Source organism: Sorex araneus, chromosome 2, assembly GCF_027595985.1.
Source record: "Sorex araneus isolate mSorAra2 chromosome 2, mSorAra2.pri, whole genome shotgun sequence".
Classification (NCBI taxonomy): domain Eukaryota; kingdom Metazoa; phylum Chordata; class Mammalia; order Eulipotyphla; family Soricidae; genus Sorex; species Sorex araneus.
Window position 1 is genome coordinate 97,347,127 of NC_073303.1, and position 13,015 is coordinate 97,360,141.

Genomic DNA, 13,015 nt, shown 5'->3' on the forward strand with positions numbered 1-13,015 from the left:
GCCCAGTACATCACTCCAGGGAGTAGTCCCCCTAGTCCCTGAGCCGAATGTAGCCCCCAGCCACTATTCCCAAAAGAACTAGGAAATATTTTATTCCCAGCATATGTACAGTGTACATACCACAGTAAATCTGAATAAAATATAGACGCTTTTGGAGCCTGGGAGATGGCTCACAGGGCTGGAGTGCATGTGGGAGGGAACTGAGTGTTTGATTCAGTCCAGCATCAAGCACTTGGAGATTCTCCAAGCTGCTTGGGGGTAACCACCCCACTCTGGTCTTAGTATCTTTCTTGCAGTTGGAACCCAGTATGTACTTTTTGGTTTGGTGGGGTGGTCTTGAGATCCCTTTGGGGGTTTCCTCTTGTACTCCAGCCCCTTGAACCGTCTCTCCTTCTCCCTCTCCCAATCACTGTCACTGTCATCCCGTTGCTCATCGATTTGTTTGAGAGGCCACCAGTAACGTCTCTCATTGAGAGACTTATTGTTATTGTTTTTGGCATATCCAATACGCCACGGGTAGCTTGCCAGGCTCTGCCATGCGGGCTCCATACTCTTGGTAGCTTGCTGGGCTCTCCGAGAGGGGTGGAAGAATCGAACAGGGGTCGGCAGCGTGAAAGGCGAATGCCCAACCGCTGTGCTATCGCTCCAGCCTCCCCCTCCCCGCCCCAGTATATACCGTTATAGTTTTTGTTCCCCATCCTTAATCTTCTTTTTGGCAAACTTGTATGAAGTGATCGTTGTGGAATTCTAAGATTAAGAATCTACCCACCGCCATTATTTCTAATTTTCCCAACCACCACCCAAACTGACCCAATAGCAGGCCCTAAATGATTTATTTTGTATTGCTTGTTATGATTAGTTTGCTAAAATGATTTTTAAAAAAATCTTTAGAAGAAAGTATGTGAAGATTTGTTGTATCTCATCCTGGACCCATTAAGCCCTCGTATAAGAGATTACTGTTATGTTATAGGTTAAGCCTTGTGGTTAATGTTTCCTTAATTGAGATACAGTTGTCATGTATGCCTTCTGCTACACATGACATCCAGTGTGTTGTGCTTTTCCGGTGTATCAGTGGTGTCGAGTATGAAATGTCGCAGCTGTGTACTCTAAAAATTCTAAAATTTCAAATGGGGTGGTAATTGCTGGATTTAAATTTTTAACTGGATAGTGACTTTGGTGGTCTAGAAGCATCTCTGCAGCTTGTTGATCCTTTCAAGATTTATTTATGAGTCTCTGGATCCTGATCTGTTATGAGCTTGTATGGCGCCAGAAGCAGTTCATGGGCGTGACTGCCAGGATCCTGGAGGGACAGAGTGGATATGGGGGAGGTCGCCTGTCCCCGACTCCACGAAAGCCTGGAGATCTTGGTCACAAAACCCGCATACCTCAGATTTGCAACAGATTCATTCCTGGATGTGGCTTGTCCTGAGCCTGAGGAGTCTGGCGTGAGCATGGTGGCGATTGGGTTCTGGAGGTTTTCGGCTACCAGGGCTCCTGTGTGGTGGGCTTACGAGCCCCCCTCCTGGGTGCCTTGGATGAGAGTCAGCCTGGCATGGGGTCTGGAGATATCGCTGCAGCTTGTTGATCTCCTTCAAGATTTATTCCAAAGGCATTTCCTAATATGCTGACATTTGTTTTCAAAAATTATATGTGGTATTTATATTTAAAAAGAACTATGTTTACAAAGAATGTCAGGGACTTTATTTTTGATTATATCAAATTCCCGAAATATCAAATGTAATAAATCATAGTATAAGTATATCAAATATAAGAATTTCAGGGACTTTAAAGAGAAATATGAGAAACACTAACGTGTATTGCAAGGGATTACATTACATTGTGTCTTTTAATGAATTCATAGTTTTGACTTAAAATTCTGACAACTTCTAACAACCAAATCTATTAATTAAATACATTTAAAAGTGAGGCTTCCTTTTCTTTATATCTCGGGACAATATATGTTTAGGGGAGTAAGACAAGCATAGTTACGTGGAGGGGAATTTTTAAGTGTCTAACTTCTACTATTTTTAAGGGCAATACGACTCCATTTTATTAGCATTTTTGTAAGTTCTCCCTTTCAGGTATTTTCTGTAAATAAGTATATTTGAAAGTTTACTTACTAGTTTGATACAGCGGAATTTGCTATGTTTGTTGTTTTGAGCCACATCCGTCTGTGATCAAGGCTTGCTTACTCCTGACTCTGTGCTCAGGGACCACTCCTGGAGGGGCTGAGGGGACATATGTGGTGCTGGAGATCAAACCTGGATCGGCCAATTGCAAGGCAGGCGCCCTCCCCTCTGTACTGTCTTCCTGATCCTATACATTCAAATTTGCTTTGACTTGTTTAAAACAAGTGTTCTATTATTACATAAATTTATGCACCACGTTAATGCTTTAAAACAGAGTCGTGAGCTTCATTTATTTTGGATGTATGTGAATTTGCGATTTGGAAATATAAAATAATCTAGCTTGTGGTGCAGGTTCCAAGTTGGTTATGCGTACGTAAAAGTGGTTTGGTACCTGAGAATCAAGGACTGAAGTATTTTGGAAATAGTCCTTGAAATTGGTACATCCTATATTAAAATGTGAATACAGATAACCTAGTAATACTTTGCTTTTAATTATAGAATAGTATGTTGAATCAGTAGTTAAATATGTAGCCTGAGGTTGACAAACCTTTGAACTGGGTGTGCCAAAGTTCCAGTCTTGTGTGTGTCATGGTGACAGCTGGCCAGGAGATGCTGTCTATCTTTCAAAACTGTTAACTAAGACTTACAGAAAATCCAGTTGAAGACCAATGTTCTGGTTTTGGTTTGTGTTACTTACCCCCTGATTGCAGTTGATTAGCATATTAAATATGTAACTTTTAAGTAACTTAATTTTAGGAGATTGTCAGTGTTTTTTTGTTTATAAGGAGCTTTTAAAAATATTTCTTTAACCATTTATTTATATTTTATTTTATTTATTTATTTCGAGCCATACCTGTTGGTACTCAGGGCTTACTCCCTGCCAGGCTCAGGGGACCATATGTGGTGTCAGGGATTGAACTTGGATTGGCCTTTTGCAAGGCAAGTATCCTACCCACTGTACTAATGGTCTGGCCTCTTAATTTTCTTTTATTTTTTTAAACCATTTTCAGGTTTTTTTTTTTTTTTGCTTTTTTTGGGTCACACCCAGCGATGCTCAGGGGTTACTCCTGGTTTTGCACTCAGGAATTGCTCCTGGCAGTGCTTGGGGGACCATATGGGATGCTGGGGATTGAACCCGGGTTGGCTGCGTGCAAGGCAAATGACGTACCCGCTGTGCTATCGCTCCGGCCCCCCATTTTCAGTTTTCTTAGTTTGAATAGGTAGATTGATTATGCGTTCAAATTAAAAAAATATTTAGGCTCTTAAGTTCTTTCTAGATTAAGTACACAAGCACAACTTTTATTAGGTCCTTTTATTCCCCTTGGATTCTCATATCTCTTAAAATTTTTATTTGGGCCACAGATAAATGAAATTGTAAGGGTTTTAAGTAGTACAGGAAACTGTCCTCATGTCATAATCAGAGCAACGTAGTGCTCTAAGACAGTTGTCTCCAGACAGTGTTTGCTGCTTCTGGTGGTGTACAGTATACACCCAGTTTTATTAAGTAATAGACTAAGTTTTAGACACACTTTTCCTCATTCTGTGTAAAGTGGAAAATATAAATAACCTTTTGTGAGTTGGAATTTTTCTAGAATTCCATAATACTAGAAAGAGAATACCAGTAAGCTTTGTCTAGTTCTGCTTTCTTTTGTTAGGCTCTCAGAATATAAAAATGCATGAATATATGTGTGTTTTGTTTCTGTTTAACTGTATTCCTATCAGTCCTATGTTGCTGAGGGACATAAGGACAAAGGGGGAAGGGGTGGGTGACTATTTGCTTGAACCATGGATTTTTCTGTTTTGTAGAATTTGTGGAAAAAGTTGATTATATATATATATATTTTTGGGTCTCACCCGGCGATGCTCAGGGGTTACTCCAGGCTCTGCACTCAGGAATTACTCCTGGCAGTGCTCGGGGGACCATATGGGATGCTGGGAATTGAACCCGGATCGGCCGCGTGCAAGGCAAACACCCTACCCTCTGTGCTATTGCTCCAGCCCCGGAAAAAGTTGATTATATTATTTAATTTTTTTTTCTTTTTGGGTCACACCTGGCAATACTCAGGTATTACTTCTGGCTTTGCACTCAGGAATCACTCCTGGCGGTGCTCAGGGGACCATATGGGATGCTGGGAATTGAACCCGGGTTGGCCTCGTGCAAATACCCTACCCGCTGTGCTATTGCTCCAGCCTCATATATTATGTAATGTTAAAGTGAAACTTTTTTTTTTTTCTTGAGTTTGGCCAAAAGTTAGTAGCTGCACATTTTTAAGGTGAGTTGTGGGAACACCTTGAAGATTTTGGCAACAGAAAGCCAGAAAATAGATCCTATAACTTAGCAGCTACCTATTCCTATTTCCATTCAGGAAGTTAGAGCTTAGTTTTTGAACCAGGTTGCTGTGCTAAGACAATTTTTCCCCCAAATAGACTATAATGCCCAATCTCTTGGGGAGGAACAATCCAGGGGTCAGTGGATGCAGAGTTCTTTGGAAACGGAGAGTTCCTAGACAAGATCAAGCCACTAGTGAGAGAACGCCCGTGGGAATAGGGTGGTATCTGGAAAAGGATGTAGGGGAAGGTGTGTTTCCAGAGTAGTTGCATTGCTCTGCACCAAGGGAATTGTAAATGAGACATTACCAGGGCTGGAGTGGCTGAGAACTTTTAAGGAACCCTTGAGAGCATTCTCTGAGAGATGACCCTTACTAATCACCCGTGAAGGGTAGAGCAAGGTGCTAGGCGGAAGGGTGAAACACCATCTTCATTTACTCCCTAGAGCTGGAAGAGGGGAAAAGTGAAGGATAGATAAACCAAAAAATTAGAAGAACCTTCTTAAATTGGGTCTATAGATTTCTAAACTCATATGGTTTTTCTGACTTGAAAATGACTAATAGTGGGCTTGCCTGAATAGTTGCTGAGGGGTACTAACTATTGCTTTAAAGGACAGTGACAGGCAGGAAGTTGTTTTACAGTTGCATCCCACAAGTTCTGCTTGTCCTGGGTAATGGTTACAATAATTATTTTAATAAAAATAATCAGCAAAACAAAATCAATTTTTTTCTTACAAGAAGTCTGTGCTCTTGAGGCATTGTAAGTGGATAAAATGGAATTAAACTTTAGTATCAGGCAGAGCTATCTTACTAGCACTGACAAGTCAACCAAGTTTTGAGATTCATTTACTTTTTTGTTGTTGTTGGTATTGGGGCCACACCCAGAAATGCTCAGGTATTATTCTTGGGTCTGCACTCAGGAATTACTCCTGGAGGTGTTTGGGGGACAATATGGAATGCTGGGGATATGTGTCTACCCTGTCGATTGTACTTATGCTCTGGCCCCTTTTAAAAAATGGGTATCATGCTTCTTTCGCAGGTTTCATGAAAACATTGTGGTTTCTGGTGAAATACGTGCAACTATTCACAAATATTAATAACTGTCCATTTTAGCACAGTCTTTCCATAGTGTTGTTTCTGCTCTCTTTAATGTGTTTTGCTTCTCCTAAATAATACTTTTTAGAAACAAATAGATTAGTGGGCTGGAGAGACAGTGTAGTGGATAGAACACTTGCATTGCATGCAGTGACCCAGATTCAATCCCCAGAATCTAATATGGGCCCACAAACACCATCAGGAGTAATTCCTGAGTACAGAGCCGGGTGTAGCCCAAAAACTGGAAAAGAAGAAAAACTCAGCAAAAAAAACCCCAAATAGATTAAGGGATAATTTTGTATGACTCTAGTACTATTTTCAAAGATGTTTGAAATACATTGTCTTTGTACAGCTAAAAATATTTTTACGGCTAAAGATCTCCACTTTGAAATACTGAGCTTCAGTGATTTGAAATGTGATTTTCAGAAAGAGTAACAAATAGTATGATTTACAAGTTTTTTTTTAGTGAAGAAGCATATGAATTAGGGTATTTAAGGCAGTGTTTCTCAAATGGGGGAGACTTTGTGGGCCCCTAGGGTATTTAAATTATTTTTTTATTGAATCACCATGAGATAAACAGTTAAAAAATTGGTCGTGGTTGAGTTTCAGTCATACGGTGTTCCAACACCCATCCTTTCACTAGAGCACATTTCTCCCACCAGTGTCCCTAGCTTCCCTCCCATCTGCCACCTCCATCCCCCCCCCCCCCCCCCCGTAGTCTCTCTCTCTCTCTCTCTCCCTCCCCCCCTTCCTCCCCCATCTCATTTTCCTTTTAGGCATGGTGGTTTGCAATACTGTTACTGAAAAAATATCACATATATTAGTTTACCTCCTTTCAGCGCTCAGTTTTTGTCCAGAGTGGTCATTTCCAACTATCATTGTCTTAGTGGTCCCTTCTCTGTCCTAAAGGCACTCCCTCTCCTCTAGGACAGAGAAGTGTGTGGCAAGCTTTCTACCATGGACCAGTCCTCCTGGCCCTTGTTTCTAATGTCTACTGGATATTAGTCACGTTTTATTTTTGTAGTAAATAAACCATAATGTGTGAATAATACCACCAGAATATTTTGAGGGGCTACAGTTGAAGGTCAAGTAAATGGGGGACACACTGTATTTTAATTAGTGGATTGGTCAGTCAGTAGAACAGGGTGACTGCCTTCGGAAAAGTTTGATAAACACTGGTCCAAAATAAATGTGAGCCTCAGTAAAGAGAAATCTCTTCCTATGGTTCATGGAGCAATTTGGAATACTGTAGAACAGAAAGAAGAAGAAAGATACTGTATTGCAGAGAGACTAGTTCATAAAATCCTATGTGCTTCATTGTTGTGACTTTTTCTGGAAAGAGGTTTATTTCTTTGAGTGATACATTTTTAAACATGGTCTTGATATTTTTGTCATCTTTCCTCTGGGTGTTTTCAGACTTTTAAATGTTCAAATTCTACAGTTTGAAAGTTAGTTTTCTTTTTACCAGAGAGTTACCTTTATTATTTAAAGAATCTGATAGGAGAAATAATATAGAAGATAAGGCATTGCCTTGCACACAGCTGACCCTGGTTTTGGTCCCCATCATCACATATCCTCCCCACTAGCGCCCCCCCCCCCCCCGCCCTGAGCACTGCCAGGAGTGTTCCCTGAGCACAGAGCCAGGAGTAAGCCCTGAGCACAGCTGAGTCTGGCCCAAAAGCAAAGTCGAAAGCTAGCTTACACTAATCTTTAATTTTTGAGTATGTTGTTTATAAAACAGATTTTAAGAGCAGTGAACTTTCAGATAAATTTTTTAAGTTGAGATACTATGATTTATAGTACTTTAAATGATAGTTTCATGCAGTCATTGCTTCAACACCACACCTCTACCTAGCACCTGCTCCCGAATCCATTGATCTCCTCTCCCAGTTCTGTGGTCCAGTCAATTCTCTAGTTCTGTTGCCTTTGGCCTTTTGTTCTTTTTTTTTTTCACTGTGTGTGTTTATATCCTACGTATGAGAGAGCTCATTCTGTATCTGATCGTTTTCGTCTTACTGACTTTACCTAGAGATAGTATCCTCTAGCTCTGTGTAGTTGTAGTTGCAAATTGCAAGATTTAATCTTTTCTTACTGCTGAATAGTATTCCATTAGGTAAATGTATCACAGTATCGTTTAGGGGGAGGGGGAGATGCCTTTTCATCTCTCCCCATTTTTGTGCAGAGTTAGATTTTTTTCCTTGTTGAACTTTGTTGAGTGCTTTATAAACCTTAAATATCAGTTGATTATCTGATTGTGTGCAGCTATTTTCTCCCATTCACTAGAGTGTATTTTATTTTATTTTATTTTACGTCTTCTTATTTTGCCATGTAAAAACTTTCCAGTTTGATGTAGTTCAGATTATTTTTATCTTTGCCTCTGTGGTCAGAACAGTTGAATTTGTTTCTCTCACACTCTTCCCTGATAGTGGAGAGACAGCAGGCACTGTAATATAATAGCTATCAGTGTGTGGTGTTTGTTTTGGGTTGTTTTTTTATTTTTCAGTCTGAGGGGCCACATCTGCCAGTGCTTCGGGCTTACTCCTGGTTCTTTGCTCAAGAATCACTCCCTGGCAATCTTCAGGACCAAACTTGGGCTGGCTGCGTGAAAGGCAAGTGCCTTTCCTGCTGTACAGTCTTTCTTTTTCTTTTTTTTTTTTCTTTTTGGGTCACACCTGGCGATGCACAGGGGTTACTCCTGGCGTTGCACTCAGGAATTACTCCTGGTGGTGCTCAGGGGACCATATGGGATGCTGGGAATTGAACCCGGGTTGGCTGCATGCAAGGCAAACGCCCTACCCGCTGTGCTATCACTCCAGCCCCCTGTACAGTCTTTCCGACTCTTATTAATGTATGTTTATCTAAATAATAATTTAAAATTATTACTAAGAAGTTATGGAGGGCCATAGCAGTATCAGATCAGAAAGCTTGTAATTTGTCACATTTTGGTGCGGGGTCTCCCAAGTAGTATTCAGGGTCCCTGGGGACTAATTCCAACCAACTGGAATGGGTGGGTCAATGCTTGGGCCCAGTAGTACAGGAGTCAAGGCCTTGTGCGTGGTTGACAGCAGTTTGACCACGAACTACAGGGTCTTCCAGCATCTCCTGTGTGCTATGTGAGGCCCCAAACACAGTTGGCACTACTGGGCCCAACCATCACCAAATCTTTGAACTTTTAGATGGAGCTGTAGTTTCTGTTCATTGAGAATTGCGGGATACTCTCGGTAGCTTGCTGGGCTCTCTGAGCACCTCTTTGGATGTACACCCCTCCACCAAAAACAACCCAGAAAACACCAAAACAAGTCACAAACCAGCCAGCAACAACGAAAACAAAAAACAAGTCATAAAATGAATGTGTAACTCCACTATTTTTCTTTCCCTTTTTTTTACTTTTTCTGGAGGAGTGGGCCACCTGGCTGTACTCAGGGTCAGTGCTCTGAGATAGGGGATCACTCCTGGTGGTGCTTGGGATGGGGATAATAAAGTGCCAGGGATCACACCATGTAAAACCTCTGGCATGTTAAATCTGTGTTTGAGCCATTTGAACGATCTCCCCAGCCTCTAGTGTTAAATTTTTTAAAATGCAGTGAAGATATAAATGACTCACTATAAATCCATAATTTTATATAAAAGCTTAAACAACACCACAGTCATTCCCTATTTGGAGTTAGGATAATATGTCATGGTTATGTTACATTTAACTTTAAAAGTTCATGAAAACAATTATTCTGAGAAAAGGTCTATTAGGAAGAAGATTGAATGCACTGGTTAAATATTGATGGTTTATATGTTAACTTTGGTGATTGATACTTGACATATAAAAACTTGTTTTTGTTAATTTGTTTGTTTGGGGGCCACACCTGGTGTTACTTGGGGCTTAACTCCTGACTCTGCACTCAGAAATCATTCTTGGCAGTGTTTCGAATTGTGAGGATTACTGGGGATCGAACCCAGGTTAGCTGCATGCAAGACAAACACCTATCTGCTGGACTATTGGTTTGGTCCCTGTATAATGTACTTAGGGCTCACTCCTGGCTCTACCCAGTGGTCACTCCTGGTGGGGTTCAGATGCTAGGGTCAAAGATAGCACAGCAGGAGAACTGATCCACACCTCTGTGTGTGTGTATGTGTGTGTGTGTATGTAGGGAATTGAGAGGAAGGGACATTTGGGTTCTTTAGGGGAGGGAGGTGGTCACACTGGTGATAGGTGTGATGTTGAAATTATGCACTATAGCACTGTCATCCCATTGTTCATTGATTTGCTTGAGCAGGTACCAGTAACGTCTCCATTGTGAGACTTGTTGTTACTGTTTTTGGCATATTGAATACGCCACGGGTAGCTTGCCGGGCTCTCTGAGAGGAATGGAGGAATTGAACCCCGGTCAGCCGCATGCAAGGCAAATGCCCTACCCGCTGTACTATCACTCCATTAGCAATATTGTAAATCACAGTACCTCCATCAATTGAAACCTTCAAAAACAAGACAAAATGTTTTCCTCTCATTTGTGAGTTTGACTTGAATTATCTGTACTCTCATTCAAATATTCAAGCAATAAAATAAATAGCATGAAATAAATGTCATGGTTTTTTGGATCTAAGGGACAGCGAGATACCTTTTATTCTGTGGAATTCTGATGTCTTCAGTTTCTCAGTTTAATGAAGCCTTTTTCTTGCTGTTACTCAGTCATCCTGTTAACAGTATATCACGTTTAAAATACCTCTTGTAAAGGGGGAATGGCTTCTCATTTCAGATCAACAGATAAGCTTATGCATAGCTTTATTTATTTTTTTTAACTTATTGCCAGAGAGGTAGTGCAGGGGTAGAGGGTAAAGCAGTGGCCTTGGATGTGCCAGACTCAATTTAACCCTTGATAGTGTATCTGTTCTCTGAGCACTGCCAAAGTGACCCTTGGGCAATGTGGCTGTGGCCCGGGAACCTAATTTTATTTTTCTTGAACTTGCAAATATAAAAAAAAACTTCCTTTTGTTGTTAAGAGTTTGTGACTTTAAACACACACACAACACAGCAGCAATTCAGACATCATCACTTTATATGCTTTCTCTTATCTAGTTTTCTGTGTTGGTTTATTCACAGAACTTGACTACAGTGTTGAATGCACATTGTATCTTATGCTTCCAAGAAACCATTATTTTTTGCACATATAAACTAGACCCATTGATATCTGTGTGCACAGCAGTAAATGTTGTTGCTGGAATACTCTGAAGTCATCACTTTTACATTTTGCTGGAGGCAAATAAATTTTTTTTAAATTTTTTGAATTTTATTGAATCACCGTGAAATAGTTACAAGCTTTCATGTTTGGGTTACAATCTCACAATGATCAAACACCCATCCCTCCACCAGTGCACATTCCCCACCACCAATATCCTGGAAGGCAAATAAATTTTGACACTTCAGGAATCTAAGTCTGTGGGTTTTTTAGATGTCTGGATTATCTAATTTACATATGTTCTAATTATTACAAAATACTTGGCATTTTATTTTTAGAGGTGAAAACAGTTACAAATGTTTTATTGTTTCTTGATGAAGACTTAGGATAGTTAGAATTTTCCTTCATGGCTTAGTGCAAGTAGCATTGGTTTTTCTCCTATGCTTTGTGAAGGTGGTCAGTCAAGCCTCTTGTTGATTTCTGGGTGGATGAAGTGGGCCTTAGGGATTGAAGCTTTTCTTTGGCAGAAAAAGCAAAAATCCCATTTGTAGTAGCATTGATCCAAGAGGAGCTTTTGAGGAAAAAAAGTTATTAGTCTTGGAGCATAAGTAGCTTCCATTCGTCTGACTGGTGGAGAGAAGAAAAATAAAGTGGAATGAATAATGTGCAAGTTGTAGAAAATATGAAGCTCTGGAGTAAAAGTTGCAAACTAATGGTTTGTAAATCAAAACAAATTTAGTCATCCAACTGTTTCTTTTGTTGTTGTTCTTGGCCATGTCTGGCAGTGCTCGGGAGTTACTTCTGGCAGTGCGTGGGGGAACCGCATGGGATGCCAGGGTTTGAACCCTACCCACTGTATTATTTCTCCAGGCCCCTGTTCTTTTGCCTTACTGGATGTTTTGAAATTTTATTCAGTAGCATTTAAAAATTGTTTTTAACTGAAAAAATACTGGGTCATTTGCATTTTTATTGTTACTGTTTTGGGACCACACCTAGCTTTGCCTAAAGCTTACTCTTGGCTTTGAGCTAAGGAACCACTCCTGTTGATACTTGGGGAACCATATTCGGTGCCGGGGATTGAGCTGGGGCCGGCCACCTGCAAGGCAAGCATCTCTATCCTTGTACTGTCTCTCCAGCTCTTTATACTACCTCATCTACATTTTAGAATGACATGAATAGCATTGATATCCTTTATATTAAGTGTAAACATAACATCGTTTGGTATATTTTAGGTAGTGAGTTTAAGTGAAAATGAATGTGTAAATAAAAATACTTGCAGAGGAATCCGAATTTTTATCTGAGCACATGGAAGAATAGAGGTGTCATAAGATACAATGAAGATAGCAGTTAGGGCATCTTGTTACCTGTTGCTGTCCCCTAGGGCTTAACACAGTGACTTACTCTTAGTAGTTTCTCCACTTGTAGTTGTTAAACTAATCCAGAAAATTAAGCAGCATATGTATGTGATAGTATTCATGGCCTTTCATGTTTTCTTTTTGGAGGGGTGCTTCCACAGGGTGCTCAGGAGGCCTAAGGGTCCTGGTGAGTTTTCAGCGAACTGAGTCAGTGGTTCAATGCAAGGACTCAAGGATGCAATGCTGTTTAGGCTCTCTGGAGCTGGGGATTACCAGGACCACCCATTGATGCTTGTGGGAGGCCTCTAGTGAAGAGTGCACCCAGCAATTCTTGGGGACTGGTCATGTTGGTGCAGAGGATTGAACTAAGGTTAGCTGCATGCAGAATACACACCTTAACCCTTGGACTATCTCTGCAGCCCTGTTAATAAATTTAAATTTCTTTTAAAGTATATTGTTTATATTTTCTTCATTTTTTTCTCTCTTTAAACAGATAGAGGGACAAGAACAGAATCACCAGTACTGGCTGAAGGTAAATATGTCTTTGGGGGAAACGACTATTCAGATAGAAATCAAAAGCTGTGAATTAAATAAAAACTTACATTGGCTAAACAGACTAAGGAATATGTGCTGTACATAATATTAAACTGCTAAAAATTACTTTAGAAAATATCCTGTATTGTTTAGAGTAGAAGGTAGTGAGGAAAATGTAAATTAATTAGAATTTGTTTTTACAGCTTTCTTTCAGTAGACGAGGTAAGTATTTTCTTTTGAAATTCTTTTAAAGTCATTTACTTGTCACCAGTATAGTTGATTTAGAAATCTAAGCAATATTTTTTTGAAAACTAAAAAGGGAAACTGTTTTTATATACTATCTTAAGTAAAAATTCTACTTATTTTGGCCCCTTTAAAAATGTATTATCATAACACAACAAAAAAAG

General features: G+C 40.1%; 1 protein-coding gene across 9 annotated transcripts in view; it reads left to right on the top strand.

The window, feature by feature from the left end:
• The window catches only part of CYRIB (CYFIP related Rac1 interactor B), a 146,081-nt gene that overhangs the window by 87,003 nt on the left and 46,063 nt on the right, over positions 1 to 13,015 (top strand). For 8 of the 9 annotated variants that reach the window (XM_055125507.1, XM_055125506.1, XM_055125511.1 and 5 more), the window contains one exon: positions 12,568 to 12,606. The gene's annotated coding sequence lies outside the window, so the exon portion shown is untranslated. Of the gene's footprint in view, positions 1 to 12,567; positions 12,607 to 12,811; positions 12,831 to 13,015 lie in introns of all 9 variants that reach the window. The other variant, XM_055125510.1, reaches the window with a different exon arrangement.